Here is a 25,978-nt window from a genome sequence, read left to right on the forward strand (position 1 = left end):
CTATTTTACCTTCAGTTTTTGTCTTTGCTATCTCAGAGACAGGATGCTACAGTAGAAAGATAATCTTGGGAACAGAGGGCCCAGATTCAGGTCCTGGTTCTACCCCTTACTAACTGTATGCTTTACTGCAAGTCAGTTACCTCTCTGAGCCTGTTGATTTATCTATAGATCAGGAATGGTAATAATACTTTCACTTCCAACCTCATAGGTCTGTTATGAGGATCAAATGCTATAAATTGTATGAATTACTATGTAACTATAAAGCACTGTAGAAATATAAACTATCTCCACTGAACCTTTGAATGCAAACTCTGACTTGAATCAAAAGGCCTCATCTGTACTATAATTTCTGAAATACTTGTAAAACTATGTTGCCTTTTTTCAAGCTCTCCTGTCCATTTCCTGTTTTCAGTAAGTTATTCTGACACTTTTATGGAACTCAACCTACTCTCAGATCTAATTGTGAATGATGAAGCATTTATTAAGTGCTTTCAATGTGCAAAGTACTTTTCTTTCTTTTTTTTTTGCATGGTATATAAAAATCTTTTTTATTCCAAAAGATCTTTATTATCAGTTTGGTTTTGTGTACTCCCTTGATTCTTGTTTGCTATATAGCCTTTTTCATCACAAAATATGGCATGGCATGAGAACCATATTGGTCCCTCAGTGAAAGCTTCTATAACTTGTTAATTTTTCAACCCAGGAAAAAAAAGGATCAGAGAACAGGGACTTGGGAATGGTTATACTATTTATTCCCCAAGTCTTAAAAACTCCAAGTATTTAGCTAAGAATTAATTTCTCTCCAACTCTGATATGAAATAATTATATAGCATTGGACAAATCACTTATCCTTTCTAAATCTTCTAAATCTTCCTTTCTAAAACAAAGTGGTTGGGGTAAATGCTCCTTAAAGCTCCACACCAGTTCCCACATTCTCTAGTTCTGTAGTAGATATGATTATTCCCTAAACCATAACTAAGGTGCTCATGGAAGGGAAAAATGAGAACAAATTTCCTTGACTTCATGGTGCCTGAGTAAACATTGGAGGGGTAGGAGGATCTGACAATATGGTAAAAAGACAATTGGATTTAAAGGCAAAAGGCCTAGGTCCAAAACCCACCTTTTCTACTTACTACCTATGTGAACCTTGGGTGAATTACTTAACTTGATTTCCTTTTATCATCTAAAAATTAAAGAGTATTTTTCTCAAGAACTTCTAAGGTCCCATCCAACTTTAATTCCTTGTCCCCTACCAAGAATACTGCACGTGAGAGACTCTAAAAGTCCTGTCCTAATTTGAGACTTGGTAAGAGGTCAATCACTGTTTGAGCCTAAATTGGTAAGACTCTTGGAATGCAAATAGGATTTGGACTGGGGAAAAACTAGCTTTTCTTTTTATTCCTCTCAACCTTCACTTCTGCCCTCTACTGGATCCAAGATCTCCTTTGAAAGCTGAAAAGATAAAAGCTGTTCAAATCCTTCTATGTTACAGAAGAAACCAAGGAACTTGGCTTAGGAAGGTCATACCAAGGCCTGTTCTTTGTGCAAATGAGATGGAGTGCTGCCTTGAAAGAATGTGCAGGAGTCCACAAGATGTCTTTTTGTTTTTCTAAATGCCGTTTTTCCCCCTAATAATTTTAGGGTCTGAAAACCTACAGTAGCAGCCACTTACTCAGGCTAATTGCTTGGTAATGTAACCAAGCTTCCCTCATCAGAAACTTGCCCTGTGGTTTAGTCTGCAGTTTCTTTTACTTCAATTCTCAACCTTGATGAAGAAACCATGGCAGATTCTGTTAGCAAGGAAATACTCTAAGCATCGAGCTCCTTGCCTGTCAAGACAACATGCAGCAGGTTGTACCTCTTTAATAAAAATCTCTGTTCCCCCTTAGTCTCCAGTCATATATATTCTTACATAGAAATGCCTTCTGTCTTTTTTCTCCCCTCAAAGACTTTTTTTCCTCAACCCCAAGTCATTTGTAGCAATTTTAAAATCTGTAATGCTAAACTATGGGGCTGGGGGGGGGGGGGTAAAGCGGGAATCTAATAGATTTCCCTTTTTCCCTACCTTTCATTTGTTCCTTCTATCTCCTTTCCTTTCTTTTTCTTTCTTTCAAATATATTTTCCCTTTTTTATTGAATTGCTCTTTAGTTTGTAATTAAGGGATAGTTGAATAACAACTCTCTGTTCTCTCCAGAAGATGTGTGAAATACAGGCTAAATTAGATTTATTCTTTAAAAATACTTTTTAGAGCTGATCTAAAATTTAAAAATAAAAAATGGGCTAAAAGTTCCAAGACTATATAGAAAATCATCTCCTCACTAGTTAACTTCCACAGGTGACTGGTTAGTTTATCAGCAAAGGCGGTGGCTCAAAAAGAGTCCTGCAGTGGGTCTACCAAGAGGAAGACTAAGAGGAAGTCAGAGAGGAATGAACCATCCCAGAATCCCCCACACAAACTGAGCCAACAAAAACACATCCTCTTTCTTACAAAACTTGAGTTTGGGGAGGGTTTAACAGAGAACTCGAGATATACTTGTCATCCACCCACTATCTTCCTTTGCCCACTCAGTAAAAACCACTGTTTTAAGAAGAGAGAGAGTGAAAGGAGAGGGGGAAAGGTATTTGGTATAATCCAATCCATCAGTATAAATAGTATGACTAAGGATTTTTCAAAAGTTTCTGCAAAATCCTTTCCCAGACAGATTTTCTGGCTGTGATGTATGCATATTTCTCGAAATGTGGAGCTGGGATTTTTTTTTTTAAACAAGGCACTAAGTCACCAAGAGTGGGAAGTCCTTTTGTCAGTGCACAAGAAAATGGAAATTGAGTTCTTCAAGTACATCAGATGATATCCCATGGGGTCAGCAACATTGCCTGCCAGTTTGTGGTGGCTGCTTCCCAAACTTGATTGCTCCATTTTCATGAGGGTCCAAGGTTGGGATCTGACGACTGATTCCTTGAAAGAGTTCCTCAATATTAATAGCACATTTTGCATTTGTTTCGACTACAACTACTCCTATGGGTTCAGCATATTCCTTTTTATCCTTCATAGGAACCTCCCTAATATCTAAGAGATCACATTTGTTTCCAGGGATGGCCATTACAATATTTTCTGGACCATGTTCTTTTAATTCTTTCACCCATTTCCTCAAGGTATTAAAAGAATCCTGTTTAGTGATATCATACACTATAACAGCTGCTGCAGATGCTCGATAGTACATGGGTGCCAATGAATGGAACCAATTGTAGGGCTGATGTTGTGGTCATAGTGATCTTGTACAAATCCACAAACAATGCTTGACTTTTTTACTCCTGTCTGCTTTGGGCTGAGGCAGGGCAGGGGTCTTGCCTCCTCTGGGAGGAGTCCCCTGGGTGTCCTGCGCAGGCAACTCTGCCACTGCTGGCTCCTCTCTCACGAAGTACTTTTCTAAGCACTGAGGATACAGATAGAAAAATAAGATGGTCCCTATTCTCAAGGAGCTCACATACAAAATAGGGAGATAATGTACATGAAAGGTTTTAGCTGCAAATTAGATGAAAATATCCCACTGTTATTTGAGTATAGCAGTAAAGCAGATGTTAATGCTTTTCCTTTAACGTTATTTCTACTAACAGAATCATATCAGTTACTGGTTTTAAGCTATTTGATAATGCCAAGAACCTTGGTAGGAAGAAGTTGTTTTTCTGGGTCTTCAGTAACTGTGACTATAGCACTTGCATGAACAGTGGCTAAGCTATAGGGGTTTCCCCCTCAGGATGATGGCTGTGGTAATTAGGCTAGAAGGACTACTCTTCCCAAGTTTCTTATGTTTAATGTCCTGAGCTTCTATCAGGAGAAGAGGGGAGATGGTGGTCAAGGTAGTGGGAGTGATTAGAATTGCCTGGCTCTTGTTGCTTCCTGTAATTTTTGTAGGGTCCCTTGTTACTTTAGCTAGACTGGTCTACTTTTGGCTACTTGTGTGTGGCAATTGGTAGAAAACATTGGCTTTTTCTCCATCAGAGCTTCTTTCCTGGAGAACAGCCATGTAGTTTGTATTGAAAACAGGAGGGGAGGGTGTTGCTGACACTATGGCTCCCATGTCCATCTGCTGGTTGATAGAAGAAGGCAGTTGGTTAGCAGTTGTTTGTGGTAAAGAAGGTAGGCTAGCTCTCTCTTTAAAATTATTTCTTCCCTGACTGTGGGAGCTGGCCTAAAAGCATATCTGGTGGTTGGCAGGCATTGCTTTTGGGCTCAGTGTCCTGCCTTCTGCAGGGCCAAAGCAGAGAGCCATATGATGGCTCCTGCCACTCCTGAGCCCCTCTTGGTGCTTCCTTGATCCTTAAATCATATTCATCCCCTATATTCAGTCTTTTCAAGTGTTATCATGCCTCCCTTTATAACACCTTATCTATCTGTCTGTCTGTCTATCTATCTATCCATTCCTTTTTTTCTATTCATAGAATGACTATCATGATTCATGGCCATGTTACCTCACAACTTGCCCGACCATTTCAAAAGGCTCCCAATTGTTAATATGTGTGTGTGTGTGTATATATACATACATGCATGTATGAACATACATATAATATATGCTCACATGTAATCATAGACATATGCACAAATGTCACACATATGTACACATATATACCCCTACTTTATATATGTATAATATACAAATATGTATACACACACACACACACACACACACACACACACACACACACATATATATATCAGGATTTATTTCAGATGCATCTATGTACCACTTTTATCAGACCCAACTTATTCTCTAATTGAATCAAATCTATGACTGTGCAGATCCATATATGTATTTTTTATAAATAAATGTAGATCTACAAACACATAGGTGAAGGTTTGCAAACATCTCATAAAAGGTGGGTTTTAACTTCTCTGCTATTTATTTTTTTCTCACAATATACCCTCACCAGAATTGCTTAGTCTGCTTAATTTAGAGTTGAGGTAAGCATTAGAAGCTTTCCTTTATATAAAACCATGCCCATATTATCTGAAAGAATTTGTTTAAGGCATAGTTCTTTGTTAAAAATTGGGTCACAATTGAACTCCTTTCTTCCTTCCCAGGCAATAATATGGGAAACTTTGCTGGCTGAAATCAATTGGATAAATGGGCAAAATTTCTCAAGAGAAAGACTGAGCACATAAGAACATTTAGGAAAATGTTCATCTAAGTTAAGATATATGACCCACTGAAAACAACCTATGTAAGATGGAATGCTAATTCTCTAAATGAAAAAAATATTTTTGTTTTATATCATCTTCATTTTCAAATGTATGTATTCCTTCCCCTAATCTATCCTGTGAGCTGTCATCTCTAATAAAAAAACAAGAAAGAAGGGGAAGCACATCAGTGAAACTAATCAATAAATTGAATGGATATCCACTATATAATATTCCCTACCTTTGCAAACAAGGGAGAGAGGTACACTTTCCTCCCCAATTCTGAGGTACACTCAGGTCAAGCTTAGGCATTCGACTTACACAGAATTCAATTTTGTTGTTTTTATTGTTGTTCTTTTCATCTATATTGTTTTAGTGGTTGTTTATACATACTTTTTTGTTTCTGTTTACCTTGGTCCTCATAAATTCATATGTCTTTCTATGGGTCTCTGAATTCTTCATATTCATCCTTCCTTTTAAAAATTTGAACCTATAATTCCATGGGTATGGGAAACTCTTTGGGTGAGGAAGTTCCCTCTACTTATGTCAAAAAGAGACTTGATTCTATGTATCCTAGTAATCCATGATTACATGATGCCCTTCAATTCTTATGGCACAGTAATATTTTATTATGCTAATGTAACATGATTTCTTTATCCATTTCCCAATTTGTAGGCACCAACTTTGATTCCAATTCCTTGGTCATACAAAAAGTAAGGGCATATGAATATTTTGGTATATATGCAACCTAACTTTCTGTCTCTAATATCTTTGGGGGTGTGCAGTGGAGTCTCTGTGTCAAAGGTTATAGATGTTTTAATCACTTTTGATCACAAATTCAAATTATTGTTCAGAATGGTCAGAGCAATATAGCTACAAAAACAGTACACTAATGTTCCTTTCTTTCAAAATCTCTTCACACTTTAAATCATTTATTTTTTTCTTGAGAGTCTTCTGGGTGTGAGATAGAACTTTAGAGTGATTTTGATTTACTGTTATCTTATTAATGATATTTTACAATCTTTCATGTGCATAATAGTTCTCCTGAGATTCTTATAAACATATCCACTGGGGAATGCCTCTATCATATATTTGTGTTAGGTTTCTATATATCTTGGATAGCAGAAGGAAACTTTTCCCTCACTTGGCATCTTCCATTATTATTGTCATTGAATCGATTGTCTTATTTCAAATACATTTTTCACTTTTCATGTAATTAAAATTATACATTTTTCTTTTTATTAATGTAATTTCTTCTATTTATTTTGTGGCTAACAATTCTTCTCATGGCTATAGCTATGAAAAATATTTGTTCTGCTTCTCTCCTAATTTTTTAAATGTAGTGACTTTTAATATTGAAGTCACATCCATTTTTGAAGTTATTATATGGTATACTGTTGGTATGAATTAACTTTCTGCCAAATTAATTTCTAGTTTTTACTGCATTTTGGTTAAAAAGGGAGTTTATCCAAAAATAATTTTATTTTCTTCCATTTATCAAATAATGGGTTGTTGAATTAAATTGTTTCTAATTTTTATCTAGTCTTTTCCATAGACCCACTTTTCTAATTTAAAATCACTACTGAAGAGTTTTTTTTTTTAAACCCTTACCTTCTGTCGTGGTGTCAATACTGTGTACTTGTGTACTGGCTCCAAGGCAGAAGAGTGGTAAGGGCTAGGCAATGGGAGTCAAGTGACTTGCCCAGGGTCACACAGCTGGGAAGTGTCTGAGGCCAGATTTGAACCTAGGACCTCCCGTCTCTAGGCCTGACTCTCAATCCACTGAGCCACCCAGCTGCCCCCTACTGAAGAGTTTTGATGATAAATGATTCATAGTGTAATGTTGGGTCTACAAATGCTATTCTTCTTCATTGCTACTTCTCCCACTTCCATTAATTCCACTAAAATTCTAGAAATTTTTTTTCTCCAAACAAATTTTATTAACATTTTGGCTAGCTCAATAAAATGCCCTTTTGGTAGTTTGATTCTTATAGTAATAAATCTAGAAATTATTTCAGAAAATATAATTTAAAATTAAATTGGCATATCAGTGAATTCGCCTCCAATTATTCAACACATTTTTGAAAATATAATTTTAACAATAACCAAAAAAGATTTAAGACATATTTTTCAAATAGAAAGGCATTAGGTTACTTCATTTCAGGCTTCCTTACCATGAGGACAAATAGGCTACTCAACTTCAAACTGAGCAGAGACAGATATAGTTAAGGTTCAAAACCTGTTGGAAAAGAATATTAGAGAAGCTCAAACTTCTCTCTCTATGACCTTTCCACTACTTCTGCTGTGGTCAGGTCAAATATAAAATTTCCTTTCTTTTTGGCAAGACTCTTAATTATCTACTCCTCCATAGTCCCTGAAGACTGGAGGCAATGCTACATATTCTACATTTCCAATTCCATGCCAGCTCTGAGGAACAGTGGAGAGTGTTGTTTCATTATAAGGGACAAGTGCATTTTGACTCAAGGAGATTCAACCTTGTTAATGACAGAAAGCCAACTCCTCAAAATGGCCTCATGACTCATATAATGGTTCATATAATGACTCATCTTCCAAAATATTGTTCTGACTGAAGCTGAATGGGGGTGGAAAAAGTTATTATTTCCCTTCTCATTCCAAGTAGTTATAAGGCAATGAGATCCCAGTTGATAATTGGATGAATAGGAAGGCTCTCAGTATCAGTAAAAGAATAATGGAGAAATTGAAATAATGCTAGAATGGAGCCTCAAGTCTTGGACTTGAATCTTAGTTTTGCAACTTACTATTGCTGATATTACACCTAACTTAATATTCCTGGGCCTTTGTTTCTTCATCTATAAAATCAGGAGGTTGGACTTGATGGTTCCATTAGTCCCTACAACATGAGGCAAGAAATATAATACCCAGTTTACTTATGAGGACAAGAAAATTCCATTTTTTATTAGCCATGTTCTGAATCAAAATGCAAGAAAAAGGAAAGGGGAAAATGCTTCAATCTGCATGTTGAGTCACTCTGTTCTCTTCTTGGAGGTAGTTAACATTTTATATAACATCATGAGTTCTTTAGAGTTATGGTACATCATTATATTAATCAGTTATTAAGTCTTTTGCACTTGATTATCTTTATATTGTTATTGTGAGCATTATTTAGATTATGCTCACTTCACTTTCTATCAGTTTATACAGGTCTTACTAGGTTTTTCTGAAACCATTCCCTATCAGATTTATTGATGGGAGAAGAATTAATGAATAAAGAAGAGATAGAGAACATTGTGAAATATAAAATGGATAATTTATTACATTAATTTTAAAAAGTTTATGTACAAATAAAATTAATGTAGCCAGGACTAGAAGTTAACAGAAAATTGGAGAAAAATTTGTAAATAGTTTCTCAGATAGAAATCATATATCTCAACATATTGAGAGAATTTTGTCAAATTTATAAGAATATGAGCCATTTTCCAGTTGCTAACTGGTCAAAATATATGAACAGACATGATGAAATGGAAAAAACCATAGCTATATATAACCATATGAAAAATGCTCTAAATCATTATAGATTAGAGTAATTAAAATCAAACAGCTCTGAGATATCATCTTATACCTTTTAGATTGGCTAAAATGACAAAAGGGCAAAATGAAGACTGGAGAAGATATGGAAAAATGGAGGGGGGCACTAATAAATACACTGTTATTTGGAGAGCAATAGGGAAATATGCCAAAAAAGTTGTAAAACTCTGAATACCCTTAGATCCAGCAATACCACTATGAAGTTTGTTTTGCAAAGTGATCAGGTAGGAAGGAAAAGAACCTATATCATTTTAAATTATTTATAGCAGCTCTCTTTGTGGTTGCAAACTGGAAATTGAAGGGATGCCTATCATTTGGAGAATGGCTGAATGACTTGTGGCTTATAAAAGTGATGGAAAACTACTGTGTTGGAAGATATGATGAGTAGTTTATTTTCTTTTTTATTGAATTTTACTTTTTAAAAATTACATGTAGAAACAATTTTTGACATTCTTTTCTTTTTAAAAAATTGAAAATCTATTTAAAATATTTTCTATGTTTACATGATTTATTTTTTTCCCTCTCCTCTTTCCTCCTTCCACCCCAAAAGATGACAAGAAATTCCACTGGGTTGTTGAAATGTTATCACTTGATACCTATTTTCATATTATTCATTTTTGCTATAGAGCAATCTTTTAAAGCCCAAACCCCAAATCATTTACCCATATATACAAGTGATAGTGATAAGTCATATGTTTTTCTTTTGCATTTCTACTCCCATTGTGGTTAGCACATTTTTTCTCATAAGGCCTTCAGGAGTGTCCTGGATTATTGCATTACTACTAGTAGCAAAATCCATTATATTAGATCTTTCTATAATGTTTTACTTTCTGTGTACAATGTTCACTTCATAATAGTATTGTTGGATCAGTGTTTACATTCTTTTAAAGCCCTTCCAAATTGCCTTCCAGAATGGTTGAATCAATTTATAATTCCACCAGCAGTGTATTAGTGTCCCAATTTTACCACATTGCCTCCAACATTCATTATTTTACTTTATTTTCATATTGGCTCTTCTTGCTCCCCGTATCAAGTTCCATGCTATTAAGCCTTGAGTCTCACTGCCAAGGCCTGGTGTAGCCCTCATGGGTGGGGCTGGGCCTTGGCTCTGCCTCTGGAACAGCAGTTGGGGGAGAGGGGTGGACAGTCTATGCTTTACCTCATGTGTTTTTTCCCCCTTATAGCAAAGGAATTTCTTCTCATTGTCTACCTTTCATGATGTGTCCAGTGGGAGAGCCCCTTTACTCGCCCAGTTTTGAGTTTTGTCCTTTAGTAATGATCAGTTTGGGCAGAAATTCCAAGCGGCTCCAAGACTTTCCTGCTACTACACCACCATCTTTGCTCTGCCCCCTTTGACATTCTTTTCTGACATTTTTTTGTGAATCAGATTCTCTTTCTCTTCCATGTACTTTCTATGGTAAATAATTCAATATAGGTTATATCAGTGCTTTCATGTAAAATATTTCCATATTCCCTGTGTTATGATTTAAGACACGTATTATACACATAATAAAAAGCTCATGAAAGAAATAAAATGAAGGATGGTGTGTTTTGATCTGTAATCACATTCCAACAGTTCCTTCTTTGGCTGTGGATAGCATTAATTTTTTTATAATGAGTCCCTTGGGATTATTTTGGAAACTTTTTTTAAAAAATAGTTTAATCTTTCCCATCTAATCATTGTAGAATATATCTGTTAATGTATACATTAGTCTCCAGGTTCTGTTCACTTCATTTTGCATCAGTTCATATAAGTGTTTTCTGGTTTTTCTGAACTCATCCTGTTTATCATTTCTAATGGCTCAATAATTTTTTACTACAACCATATACCACAACTTATTCAGTCATTCCTCATTTGGTGGACACCCCCTCAGCATCAACTTCTTTGCCACAAGTAGATGCTTTCTCCTTATTTCTGATCTGAGCAGGTTAATTAAAAAAAAAAAACAAGGAAAGACCTGCATAAAATTATGAAGAGCAAAACAAGCAGAACTAAGAGAAAATTATATACATCAATGAAAATATTATTTGAAGAATAACTTATGTATGTCTAGAACCAGAGAAGGAATGAATAAATGGAAGCGAGCAAGACATAGTTTTAGATATACATATCTCTTTTTGTCAAGTGATGCCCTTTCTAATTCGGGGGGGGGGTAAAGATATTGGTACTTTACATTAACAAACAGATACATAAATTTAATTAAAAAAAGAAAATAGGTTTATTAATGTGTTGCTGGGAGAGCTGTGAATTATGCCAATCATTCTGGAGAACAATTTGGAATTATACCTAAAATAAAACTGTGTATACATTTTGACTCAGAATTACTAGGTCTATGCCCCAAGGAGATAAAAGGAAAAGGAAAAGGAGACCTATATATATGAAGATATACATAGCAATTCTTTTTGTGGTGGCAAAGGATTGGAAATTGAGGGGATGTGCATTACTTGGAGAATGTGAACAAAACATGGCATTCTGAATGGGAAGATGTGATGGTTCAGCTTACAAACTATGTGGCTCTATCCAAAAATCACTTTGCTTTTCTCAGCTTTGTTTCTCATATATGAAATATTACTAATTAGCTCACAGTGTTTTCTGAGGATCAAATATAAAAATGTGTCCTAGGAACTTTTAAAACCTTCCAATAGAATGTAGATATTAGCTATTTTAATTATTATCCATAGTCAATCAAAAGGCAGCTTGGAGAATTTCCATTAATTCACTGGTTTATTGAATATGGGCTCTAATATTCCTCCCATCACTGGCTATAGTGGAACAAATATATGGGCCATCTGAGCACTCTTCTGAACATTGGAAAATATGGAATAATTCCTGTAGTAACATCCAGGTGACATTTTAAACATGCACCATTAAAGTCAGTCTGGCTTCACTATGTTTATTGCTCCAGCTGGAGGAGCCCCAATATGCTTAATAGGCTACAGTTGAGCTTCACTGGTTGAAGATTCCCTTGTGGAATGGTTCTAATTGGGGACAGCTTAATTGAAGCTAGTTGGAACACTTCCCAAAGCAGTCTATTGTGAAAGTCCTATAGAATCTTAAGAGCTGCAAGGGATTTTAGAGGCCACCTACGCCTGACCAAGAAACCCTTATATAACATTGCCAACAGGTGGTCATTGAACCTTTGCTTGAAGAATTCTACTGGGAGAGGCTCTATTTTCCAACAGGCCCTTCTACTTTTGGATACTTTTGGATAGTTTTAATTGTTATGGTGGGGCTAATGGCCTGTAGATCATGTACAAGCTTTACTTCTGGATGTCATGAATACTATTTTTTTTGGAGGAAAAAAATCACAAAGCCCTGGAGAATGAGAAAACCAAATAATGTTATACATAGACTTGTATACCACAAATATATATATGCATATATATATAAAACCTTAAATTAATTATATTTTAGTAATAAAAGGTGACTCATTAAATCATATATCTAGTCAGTGTAGCCTTTTTGGCAAAGTTAAATAACCAACTTGTTGGACCAAATATGGAAATGAAAGGAAAATTAAAATTAATAATATAGGTGAGAAAAATCTAGGGCATATGATTAAAACAATTCTAATTTGACTTTATTTAAATAAATTATGGATACTAAAATGAGAAATGGATACAGGAAAGGATATTGATATATATTATAACAATGTAACTTATTAGATCAGTTACCTCAAAACAGAGACCAAAAGAAGAATAAATCCCATTATAGTTAACAAAAGCTTGATCAGTTATCAAGATGACAGATATGATTGCCAATGGTTACAATGGTTTAGCATAAAACCCCACCCCCCCCCAAATAAGTCAAGGGAATATAAATATTAACTCATCTGTTTACTTTCTTATTTATATATACTTTCCATGAGAAAAATTTATTCAGGAATGGAGGAGATCCTTGAAAATTATATTAGAAGGGAATAATTTTTTATTTGGGAAGTAATTTGGGAAGGATTTGGGAAGTAATATTCAATAGAAGAAACCTCTTTACATTAATACATTTGACTGAAGGGTATAAAGAATGAAACCCTATTGTCTTTATTGTCTGTCTTCTAGGAAAAAAAAAACATTTGATTCAATGGTACAAAATATTGTCTTCAAAGATTTTCAATAAGATCTTATAGATATATCAAAATTCTATAACATGTCATAAAATATATAATGACAGAAAACCTTTATGATCCTCTTAATATCAAATGATGTAAAAAGGTGAGAAACATTCACCAAAAGTTTTTACTACTGTTATTGAGGGGTTCCAACAGAATCCTTAGTCAAATGGGGTTTTTCTATAGGTAGCAAAGTCCTTCAGATATTCTTTTTGGGGTATGAAGTTAGACTGATTATCTCAAGTTTTGAAATGCTAAATATTCTCTCATGTCTTATCTGTGCCTATCACATAGTATGTTCTTAATAAAGCCTTATTGATTGATTATTTTGAAATAATTAAGAGAAAAGTGATATTTCATTAAAACCATTAATCATTGGGGAATAGTTGAGTGCCTGGTTTTATCTGGTCTGTTTCCTTGGTTTTGCTTCATTTGACAGAAAGCTTTGTAAATTTCACGAAACATTATGTTGAATAAACCAGAAAGTTATAAAAAGAGGAAAATAACGAAGAATTAGAATCGTAAGGAATTTTCTAGAAAAAGCAAGTTCAAACCTTGGATGCTCTAGTCAGATAAATAGAAAAAATAATACAATAAATGAAACATTGATTAAGCTTCTACTGTGTGCAGAGCCATAAAGGAGATTGAAAGTTCTTGCCTTCAAAGAACTGAATCTAAAAATAAGAAAAGTATTTACATGGAAACATTGTATAGTCTGAGTATCTTGTAACTAATATCAGAGAAAGTAGCCAAGTTGACATTTCACTCATTCCATTTTGGGGTTAATTTGAGTTATATCAATGGAGTAAATTCCTTGAAAATATTTAGTTCTCCAAATAATCTTTTCAGTTTTTTTTTAAAGGGTGACTGATGAATTCTGTGATTTGGAACAAGAAACTATGTTGGTAAAGGTCTGTGGGATTAAATATATTGAAATTTGAGCTCCTGATTTCCTGAAATCTTAAAGTTTGAAAGTGGATCCCAGAAAGGCAAAGTGTCCCAAACTTTTAATTAGATAGGGACAAAACAAGATCTAGAATCCTGTCCTTTGGATTTCAACTTCAGAGCTCTTTCTCTTTTGCCACATTAGGGTTATGATTATGTCAAGTATCTTTTGAATATCGTATTAGGGCATAAGATTAAAAAAAAGATTCTTTCCAATTGAAGCAATTAGCAGAGTGAGGGTTTCCAGCATTCTCCCAAAATAGCTAATAGGGAGGCAACACACTTGGAATTGAGAGTTAAGGAACCTAATGAGTCAATTAACAATTATTTTTATCTTCTACTCTTTGATTAACACTATACTAGGCATGGCGAAGTGATCAAACTCTCGAAAAGGGAATGGAGATAAAATGATAAATCTAAGAGGCATTTCCAAAGAAGAATTGGCATGACTGGTTGGTAGCTTAAATAAAAGTGGGAGGAGAGGAAGGAATCACAGGGAAGCCAGGAGCCTTGTCTGTCTGATCAAAGGGGTATACACTGATAATAAAAGGGCAAGGAGAATAATGTCTAAAGAGAATGTAATTATATACTTTGGAGAATACCAAGTATAACATAAAAAAAGAATAATAGTAGAGTGGGTCTCTTGTAATTCAAAGGAAGAGGTATCTGGGGATTTCTTTGTACCTGGGATTCTTAACCTTTTTTTATATTGTGGACCTCTGACAATTCGGTGAAGTTTATGTCCCTCTTTTCAGAATAATGTTTTTAAATGTATAAAATAAAAAATAGGATTAAATAGAAAACCAATTATATTGAAATGCACTTAACGCATTAAAATAGTCCATAGATTCAAGATGAAGCAACCTTACTGAAGAATATTGAGGTAAACTACATATAAAGTAATCTTAGGATGAAATAAGAGGAACTATTTAAATTGGATGGAATGGGACACACAACTGGAATGTGGAATGGAGGTATAAAATGTTCAACAGGTAAGGATATGATATAAAGGGCAAGGGAATAGCACTGTATGTCAAGAACCTAGATAACTATGGAAATCCATGAACCTGAGGTGGGAGAAACCCTGGAGAATGCTGAAGATAAATGAAATATTGTACAATGGTAGTGAAGAGAATGCAAACAGATGGAGAAAACAGATGGTAAATTCTTGGTATAAATAAAAATAAACCTGATAGACAAGATGGATTACTGATGAACTATGCAACTGCTAGAAGCCTTCCTTCTCTAAATTAGAGATCTTTTATATTCTTGCCTTGGCTTGCTGATGAATTCATCCTTAAGAAGGGAGAGAAAGGAATGGGAAAAACCTGATATTCTGAACCTGTCTCACCAAAAAAGACTTAACTGAGAGAGCTGAAGTGACAAGTCCCATCAGAAAAAGTGAGCATATTATTGTGGAGTTCAAGATTGCCCACAGATAGAACATTGGTTAGATTTAGACATATGTCTTTGGAAAAATCAGATTTTAAAAAGATCAAGGACAAGGTAAGTTTGGCAACATAAAATGAAACTCTAAAAATAAAGATGATAAAGGGCTCTAAAAACAATATGAAACAAATCAAAGGTGGTTTGGAGGCTCAGAACCAGAGTTATAAGCATTTTTTAGTGAAGAGAGAGAGTTTTATAGAGGTAGAAGGAGGTCTCAGCCTTTCTAATTTAAAGTAGATTAGGTACCAGATTTCAATCCAGCATGGTTCCCACCATGTTTTACTGTTACTTTCCAAGCACCAGCTTAAAGAGTCAGTCTCTTGAAGAGCATAAATAAAAAGTCCCACAACTGCACTTCCTGTCTGGGTTTAAGAACCCTGTCCTTGATCACTGGCTTTCAAATGTCATGCAGCCTGCCCTTCCATGGTGACATTCTTCTGGCTTTCCTGCATTGACCCTAGGGACACTCATGATGAAGCTTGCTCTGCCATGTTGTCACTTACCCTGATGCTGATGTCAGGGTATGACAGGAGACATCAGCATATGACAGTTACTCTGTGACACCTTCTGTGGGATGGAGGTAGTTTACTTCACATAATACCACCTCTGATTCTTTGGGAGACCAGCATGTTAAAGGCTCCTCACTCTTATTTCTCCAGAAGATTGACAGGTTGGGTCTCCCCAGTGGATTCACTACATTTAGGATTTTCTCATTATGGCATATGAAAATAGAAAAAAAAATTGTACATTTCATAGAGGGAGTTCCAACAATTTTGGGAATAAAAAGAAAGAAAAAATGATTGATAGGAGCATTGACAAAAAAACTGATTAGTGGGCACTCCCCTTTGGCATTAGAGTTTACAATAAAGAGAAATGTTGGGCTCAAACCCTCCTCAATTCTGTTTATTATATCCAGAAGTTCACTCTGATTGTCCTGATGTAGTGTGTAATTTCTTCAGGCATCTTTATAGCATCTTATCCTGAAGATCGGCTTTCCTGTTCCAGGGTGTTACATGATTATCTTTTCCTAAAATTACTTTAAAGGATCTTAGACTTTGGACTTATAGGATTATTACACAATACCCTCCCCCCACTTTAGGAGGGTATATATCAATAATAGAATTGACACAGGATACCTGCTAAGCTATAAGGTATATGAATCAATTCTCTCAGAACCAAGAGGAGAGAGAAAAATTAAATTAAAAATATTAAAACAATATATGCATAAAAATATGAATATAAATTAAAAATCATAACAGGTCCTTGATTCACCATCAAAGTCCAATTGAGGTAGCTTTTATCCTACAAGCATGCAGCACATGTGCAGCAATATTGTAGTTACCCATCATCAGTCAGGACTACAGAAAATTACCATACTAAAGAAGAAAAAAGGGATAAAAGTCTGAGGAAAAAGGGAAATATGATGTCTGGCTCTGCTATGTTGTCAATCACAATGATGCTAAAAAGTCAGGGGATGCCAAGAGGTGCCAGAATATGACACATTCCTCTGTGACACCCACCATAGGATGGTGGTATTTTACTTTACACAATCTATTATATATTTCTATATATAACAAAGCCCAGCAAAAGGAGATAAAAAGTGAGCCACTGGGTAGCCCAAAGGGAAGAACGTTAGGCTTGGAGTTGGGGGGCCCTAAGACAAATCTGGCCTCACAATGTTCATAGCTTTGTGACCCTGGGCAAGTCACTTACCCCCAATTGTCTGGTCCTTGCCACTCTTCTGTCTTAGTGTTAATACTAAGAAGCTAAGGGTTTTTTTAAACAGCTAGAAAGAGAAATTTCATTCATAATCAATACAGAAGCTAGAAAATATTTGTGAGTGTGCTATCAAGATGCACCCATAGACAATATAAATCCAAGCATAAAACATTCTTAGCAGAAATAAAGACAACAAAATAACTGGAGAAATATTAATTGCTTATGTTTATGTTGAGTAAATATAATTAACATATTAATGCTACTTAAATTTATTTATTCAGTTCTGTATCAACCAGATCAAGAGTATATTTTATAGAACTGGAAAAAATCATAACTAAGTCCATATGGAATAACAAATGGTTAAGAATCTCAAGGATAATAATACAAATGAATGGAAAGGAAGGAGATCTTCCCAGCTGCGTGACCCTGGGCAAGTCACTTAGCCCCCACTGCCTAGCCCTTACCACTCTTCTGTCTTGGAACCAATACACAGTATTGATTCCAAGATGAAAGGTAAGGGCTTAAAAAAATCGGATCAGTCATTTAGGAAAGACATTTTCAACTATTACCCAAAAGTTGATAAAATGTTCATACATTTTGAATCATTTTATACCATTACTAAGAATAGGCCCAAAAGAAATTAAAAAAAGGACAGGAATATAAATGCACAAAAATAGTTACAGAAACTTTTTTTTTTTTGGTGTCAGACAAAAAAAGTTAGGAAAAAAGGAATGACCTGGAAAATGACTGAGCAAACCATTAATATAAATGTAAAGTGATATTATTGTACCTTAAGAAATGATGATATGGACAGTTTCAGAGGGAACTGGAAAGATCTATTTGAACTAATTCAGAATGAAGTATATAGAAGTAGGAGAACAATTTATATAATTATAACAATTTTATAAAGGAAAACAACTTTGAAAGATTTGAGAACTCTGTTTAATGCAATGATAATCTAGAAATCCAAAATTCACCTTTTGAAAAAGAGAGGATGAATTTAAAAGTCAGAAAGAGACATACTGTTTTGGACATGGACAATGTTGGAATTTGTTATTTTGGATTATGCAGTTATGTATTGAGGCTTTTATTTTATTTTTTAATTTGTTCACTGGTGGGGGTAAGGGAAAGAATAGATGAATAAGATTTGAAAGATTTAAATCATCATGTTATGACTGTGAATAATCTGCTTAAGAAATAAAAAAGAAACAGTTCAGGGGATATAACACAAGTTCTCTGAGAACCTTTAATTTTAAAAGTTTGCATATAATGGAAGCAAAGATATATTATCAAAGAAGGCTCACTAGAAAAATTTCAGGAAGACTTTTTTCCAAGTCAGCTGATGCTCATGCAAAGTCTAAAGACAAAAAAGAAATTTCATATTTTGTTTATGAAAATGAGAAGGAAGTTGTTCCCTATTTGGGAAGCAGTATGTAATGGTAATGGGCAATGGTGGAGAGACTGACCTACTTATCTCCTGTTTTGCTTCCATCAAGGATAATCTTCAGATTAGAAAAGGGAGAATAAAAATGGTTAAGAATCTCAAGATATGTCATGAGGTAGAAAGAGAGTATATCTAAATGCTGTTAAGTATTTCATCTTTCCTCGCCAGGATGTATAACAGTATTTCAAGATATTTTAAGAAGATAGAGTTGCAATGGATCATCTGTTATTTGTGATTTTTGAGAAATTGTGGAGAAAGGTAGAAGTGCTAACAAGAATGGAAACAGGCAAATGTCATCTGAACATTGAAAAAGGGGAGAAAAAAGATTCTATAAACTCTGTTCCACTGAAGTTGACACCAGGCTCTGAAAAAATTCAGTAGCAGAGAGCAACAGCTTGGCATAATGGATAGAGATCTGACCTTGAGTGAGGGAAACAGGATCAAGTCTCCTCTTTGATACATACTAGCTGTTGTGACCCTGGAAGAATCACTTATCCTAGTACTATAGATATTCTTCCAAGACTCTAAATATAGGAAAGGTGCTAATTCTTATTAATGAAGAGAGTTTTATATTGAAAATTCTTTGAATTGATGAAATCATAGGTTTGAGCACCTATTAAAGTTAAAAAACTATTACAGACTATAAAATGAGTAATTTGAGTCCTTACAAAGATTGAGAGCCAACATAAGTTAATTAAGAACAACTTTTCCCAGACTAATCTAATTTTCCTTCTTTTTTGACAGCAATAAGACTAGTATATATAGAGAATGTCATAGTCATAGTATACCCAGATGATGGTCTCAAAGCAATTGTCAGAGTCTTTCAGGATATCCTTGTGAGTGAGATGTAAAAATGTGAAAATACATAAGATTAGATTAATTAATTTTAAAAAACCCTTTAACTTCCTTATTAGAATCAATACCTTTTATGGGTTCCAAGGTTGAAGAATGGTAAGGGTTAGCTGACTTTCCCAGTGTCACACAGCTAGGAAGTGCCTGAGGACAGATTTGAACTTAGCACCTCCTGTCTCTTGTTTTGGCTCTCAATCCACTGAGCCACTTAGCTGCACACCCTCCATATTAAATTATAACTGGTTCAGTTATTATACCTACAAAAGTGTTGATCGGTGCATCAATATCATCCCAGAAGTAGGTCTCTGGTGTAGTACTTTGGTGTTCTGTTCTTGGCCTGGTTCTAGTAGTATTTTTAGTCAGTGACTTGGAAGCAGATAGATGCAAGTATATATCACAGGCCAGACTTGAAGTCAGGTCATTCTTACTATGCTTTGGCATAGTTAAGCTTCCCTAAATGTGTTTTGAAGATATTCTTTCCTTGCTGATTAGTCCATACTGCTATAGCCTAGATTGCATTCCTTCTCTTTCCCAGGCCCTACTAAAGCCCAAACCTCCCATTGTGTAAGATCTAACCTGGTGCCACTACTGGCATCCTTAATACAAGGGATGGAGTTAGATCCAGGGAGTCACATGTACTCTATACTCCTGGGTTATGAATGAAGAACCTTTGTTTGGAAACCTTCCAGTGTTTAGAGTATTCTCCCAATTCAAGTCTTATGGAGCAGCCACCATCATCTCCATCTTATCCCATCCCAGAACCTTGGCCTTTCCTTCGGTCATGATGGGCTCTGACAGATGACCTTTTGCCTCATCTTGTCTGGAACCAGTGCTCCATGACAATTTCCACTGATCTCTATGCTGCCACTTACCCTTCCCTTTTCCAGTGTCCCTTTACATCTCTACCCTTCTAAGAGGCAAAGTCCTTGAGTGGAAGGACTATTCTGGTTGCTGGCTTTTGTAAAATTGGAGCTTAGTATAGAGGCTGGTAGAGAGTAAGGGCCCTCAGTTAGGGGACTGATGAACTCAGGAACGAAGAAGGGTTTGTAGATGCTATTTTAACAGGAGTTACTTGTAGAAAATATCTGAACCCAAAACATTGAGATGAATGACAGGATTTTCAGGATGGGGGAGTTATGTGGGAGGAATTTTATCTTGGCAAGTGTGCTATTTCCAGGACTCTGGAAAATTAGAGATAGCTAGGTGGAACAGAGGACTGTAGTCAGGAAGATCTAGCTTCCCTTATTAGCCATGTGACCCTCAGCAAGTCAGTTAAGGTCAGTTTGCCTCAGATTCCTCAACTACAAAATGGGATAACAGCACCTACTTTGCAAAAGTTAATATTTGTACAGTATTTAGCAGAGACAAAGTAGGTACTAACTATATAATGTCTTTTCCTATTCATCCCAATCCCCTCTTGAATCACATGTGGACAGCTACGTTACTCTCTCTATAATTAGAGTCAGTGCTGAGAGTCAGGTTAGAGAGGTGCTGATTCTTGGTGAAGTTTCCTCCCCTTCCTTTTCTCTGATGGATGCTTCCAGGTGGCAGTTGGAGATCATTAGCTGGTACTTGGAACTCAGAGTAGTTAGCAGATTATGAAGCTAATGCATAGTTCATAAGGATTGTCTCATTAATCATGTATATAGCTAAATATTTATAATTACACCTGTTCATTATCTCAATGACCAGAAAGTTATTCTTGTTTGTTTGTTTAACAAATAGCTACTCATTTACTTTGGCCTTTCTTTAAATTGGCAATTAGAAGGTCTTCCTATTGGATAACATTTGCTCTGCTTGCTTTTTCCTTCTAGGTCCTTTCAGCAAGACTTGCAAAGTGATTTGGAATAAATTTAAATTAACCTAATCGAGTTAGTTTTTATTAAAGTTATAGGACTCTGGATAATTAAGTCATGAACAAGAAACTGCATGAGATTCTAGCAGGAGAAAAATCAATGCATGCAAAACTGATTGCTATTTTTCATAGAGATGCTAAATTTGTAATTGAAGGGGAGGCAAGGAATAGATGGTAAATCTGAACTAACCTTTTCAAAATCGTCAGCTAGGCTAAAACAACCCAGAACCAGGAAGGTGGGCAGGAATTATAACTGAAGTAGAAGGATAAATATTCCTCCTTGGAATAGTGGAATAAAAAGCTATTGGACTTAGAAGCAGAGATTCCAGATTTAAGTTCTAGATAATTTCACTTTCTAGCAATATGTTTCTGGGTAAACTGTTTATTCTTTTTGAATCTCAGGATCCACATCAATTTTTAACTAGGCACAACAGCTGTACTTCAAAGAGTTGTTGGAAGGATTTAAAGAGATACTGTGTGTACTGAGCTACGCAATTTTTATAATGTTAATTACATGCAATGCTACTACTTGTATGATGTTGGGCAAGTTACTTTTTGGGCCCAAGTTTCCTTATCTATAAAATGAGGGCTTTAGTTTAGACGGACTTTGAGCTTCCTTCTAACTCTGGCTCCATGGTCCTAGGATCCCACTACTACTCTCTAACTCTCTAACTCCAGTTCAGTGACATTTTTAAAAGGTGAGAGTTGGTGATATATCTTATGCATCAAATGAACTGGAGACTTATAAAGGTGAATTAATATTGTAATGTTTGGGTAAATTGGAAGTTTTTTCTTGCGATTTCAGATCTGGCCACTTGCCTCAGTGCCTGACTATAATTGCCATATGTATAACAATGATAACCTCTGCTTGGCCCAGAGGGGCTGGGACACTTTCCTACTTTGCTAAAAAGCATATCTCCACACTGGTGCCAGAGATTTTATGAAACAGGTTCAAACATTGGGGAGCTTGACTGATAAAAAGAAGAGCCAGTCTCTTTTGTTTCATTGCCTTTGAAAATTCCCATCCCACAGCCTTGGAGAAAATAACTTAAAACTGGGGTTTAAGTTCATATCTAGAATTTCCCCAAGGGTGAGAATACAGAGGGGTGCTCAATGTACAATGCAGATTAAGTACAGAACAGCTATTCATTACCTCCAAACAAAAAAAATGGAAAAGACAAGCATGCATTGACAGGAAAAATAAGGAGGAAAAAGGGAAAACTGATAAATACTGTTATACATTCCTGGGCAGTAGGCTTGAAACCATCAGAACATGAAGCATTTTGCAGCTCTGCTGAATAGGCATTTTATGTTTCACCTTAGCTCTAAAATGTTTAAGCAATTCCTTCTAGCTATATGTCTTCTGGCAAGCTGGGCAAAGACTTGGACTCATTTTTCTGTTGATTACTATTATTCTCTGAAACATAAACTCTTGTTTCCACTCAGTTATGAGAAACCTAAAATCTCTCAACCTCTCAAACTCACAATGATCCTCCAAGGCTGGTCACAACCATCTCAGGATTACTGTTTATTCCCCTATCTTTAAGGAAGGAAAAACAAAACAGAAAAGACAACCAGATATTCCATGGTCTAGGGTTAGTTCACTTAAGAGAGTTTCCGTTTTACCTGCCAAGTTCTGGGGGAAACCATAATATCAAGGCATGGGAAAGGCATTACTCTCCCCACTATATCTTCACAGAAAGTCTGGTAAGGACAGCTACTTGCACTATGGGAAATCAAAAGAAGGAGTGAGGGCAGTGCCATTCCCTTTTTAAGGACTAACTCAAAGAGCTACTAAAAGAACTATATAAATACAATAACACAAATAAAAGAATTATCCCGTATTTCTATCAAAGAATCTACAATTCTTTTAGTTACTTAGGCATACCACCATGGTGTCATCATCAATGCCTTAGTCTCACCCACCTTCCATTAGTTTTCAAGTCTTGCCATTTCTGTTAAAAACAACAACAAAAGGCACACAACTTGCATAATTCTTCTTGTTTTCACTCAGATATCCGGTTTCAGTCCCTCTTCACCTCTTTCCTTGACTATTGCAATAGCCTTGTAATTACTTGCCTTATTTCAATTATCTCTTTACTACAATCTATCCTTTATACTGCTTCCAAAGGTCATCCCCTCCTCCCAAGTATGTTTGACTCAATAAATTCCCGCAGTTTCCTCACCTTGAAGATCAAATTTAAATGTCTTATTTTTGGTGTTTAAAGTTCCGATCAACCTGACCCAACCCTACATTTCCAGGCTTATTACAAATTACTATCCTTCACATGGTCTACAGGTTCGGTCATTCTGACATTTCTATTTTATTTCACACAATATGACATCTCCTATCTCTGTGACTTTGCACCAGCCATTCCTCATGTCTGTAATGCTGTCCCTTTTCCTCTCCACCTTATGGTATCAGTGGTTTCCCTCCAAGTCTCAGCTCAAATATTACCTTTTGCATGAGGACTTTCCTGGTTCTTCTAGCTGTAACTTTCCCCATGACTCACTTTCCAAATGCCACTAACATTATGGACTATATGCTTCATTTATATATATTTCTGTGTACCTGCAATTGGGCAGTATATGGCTTTGGTACAGGAATTATTTTACTTTTGTTTTGGTGGCCCCAGAATCTAGAATAGTCTTTAGAATGGAGCAATTGCTTAATACATCCAGGTTAGTTTTTGTGACAGATCTTTCTAAGAATTTAAAGGGCTTTCATGTTAGAGGGAGGATAGATTTATTTTGTCTTGTCTCAGAGTACAGGACTTGGAGCAACCTAAACATGGAAAGAACTCCAACTATACCATATGTAATAATATACTAGCCTCTGCTCAATAACTCCTTCAGAACAACTTCTCTGCAGAAATCTGACATCAGATATACTCTCTTCTTAACCAGTTTTCTCTTCCTAAAACTGCCTTACTATTCTTTTTGCCTTCAATTTTTTTAATTCATCTGGGTTCCTAGGATCTTTATTTTCTTTTCTAAGATATCATAGTCCTAAAGATGCTTTCTAGGTTTTTTTCTGGCAATATCTCTTCTGTTCATGGGAGTCTCCAGAAATTATCTAGTTTTAGAAATCTTAGAAGATTTTCTGTCACATCTTGGAAACATGCACTGGGAAAAGAGAAGAACACTTTATTGCCATCACAGCAAACAAATATTATCTTTAGTCCTACGCTGTAGTGAGGCAGTCTCCAGGTTTCATTTCTTCTCAGACTTTTATTGGATATTCTATTAATTGAAAACACCTTTGCATTCACAACATGATTTCTTAAAGGACAAGCAGCTACTTCTTCCTCAGATTGTTTAGCTTACTCCTCTTTGGGAAAAGATTCATATCTCTGACAGTTTAGTGACTATTTCCTTGCTCCGCTATGTTATATTTTTTTCTATTCTCTAAACTGTTCCCACAGCTCAGGGGTTTCCTCTGCTCCAGATCTTCTTTCTTCATGGTTTCTACACTGAAGCTATTCATTGTCTTTTTAGCTCATTCCCCATTCTCCCCATTCTTACAATATGACTGACTCACCTTCTTTTCTGGACATATCTTTAATGCTATACATTCTTCCACTTTTCCTTTACAAGGTTTTGTTGGTAACATGTTGGAGTCTATTAATATTTATTCTATGCTTTTCCATTTTTTAGGACAATTGATGTTTTGTGACCATAATTTTTTAGTCATACAGTATCATTGGAGTTTCATAAAGGTAATTCAGTCTATTTTCCTTCTCTTCTTCCTCCTATTCAGTTACAGGACAAATTCATGAACCATTTACAATGTCTAAGCCATATAAAATGATAGACCAGCTTTATCTAGTTATATGTATTCTACATACAGAAAAATAATTAACTGTCCTCTTTTTGTTCATGTATGGATGCCAGTGAATCTTCCCCAAGAAGAGTTTTTGAATTATTATTCTAAAAATGGCTTTCAACCTTTATGTCCTGTTATATAGACAGCAGTAAGTATTGTTGAGGTGCTTCCAATCCAGGTACAAGTTGGATTAGATAAGTTTTTGAGATGTTCCAAGGATCAATTTACAATTCTATGAAGGAAATTGAATGTTTAAGTTTCCTTGATCTCAAATGGTCTGCAGTTCTTTGAAGGAGAGTTTTGTTTTCTTGCCCGATTTTCTCCTTTAAATAGATTAAGCTGCATGTGTATGTGCATACATGCATGTACTTTCTGCTTATTAATCCCATTTGTGTTTGCAATGCATTATTTTAATATGCTTATAGCATACTATTTTCAAATTTGTTTTTGCCTTTTGCCCTTTTCCCACGTTAGAATGGTGTCATTCCTTTGGCTCACCATTTTATCAAAACTTCTGAATCTATATTTCAACCATCTGTTCCTTTTCATACAACTGTCTGGAAGAGTCAGGTAATACCTAGTAATTAAAAATCCAATTAGTTTCAGCATATACAGTCTTGAACATCCCCCACTCTTATTCCACACATAGACTCTCTTTATGGCCCTTTGATAATATCTCTACTTGCTTGATATTAAAGTCTGGTTTCCATTGATATAGACTTCCTTTGAAGTTTAATTTAATCAGATTTCATCTTATAAAATGTTAGTTAAGGTAAAGAGGATGACTAGATTTTGACTTCATAGCCTATCAGGGATGGTGTTCTCTGGAGATACTAATTTATTTTCTTTACCAATTATATTTGCCTAATGTATCTATCTATCTATCTATCTATCTATCTATCTATCTATCTATCTATCTATCTATCTATCCACACACACACACATCTACATCCAATACATATAAATACACATATATTTATAGCCTCACCATTGACATAACAAATTATGCAGACTGCTGTGATGCTTCTGATTATACAT

At 35.4% G+C, this 25,978-nt stretch overlaps 1 pseudogene; it reads right to left on the reverse strand.

The window, feature by feature from the left end:
* Nucleotides 1–2,709: 2,709 nt before the first annotated feature.
* Nucleotides 2,710–24,727, reverse strand: LOC130458102 (ras-related protein Rab-31-like; annotated as a pseudogene).
* Nucleotides 24,728–25,978: the final 1,251 nt, after the last annotated feature.

Source organism: Monodelphis domestica, chromosome 3 (assembly GCF_027887165.1).
Source record: "Monodelphis domestica isolate mMonDom1 chromosome 3, mMonDom1.pri, whole genome shotgun sequence".
Classification (NCBI taxonomy): Eukaryota; Metazoa; Chordata; class Mammalia; order Didelphimorphia; family Didelphidae; genus Monodelphis; species Monodelphis domestica.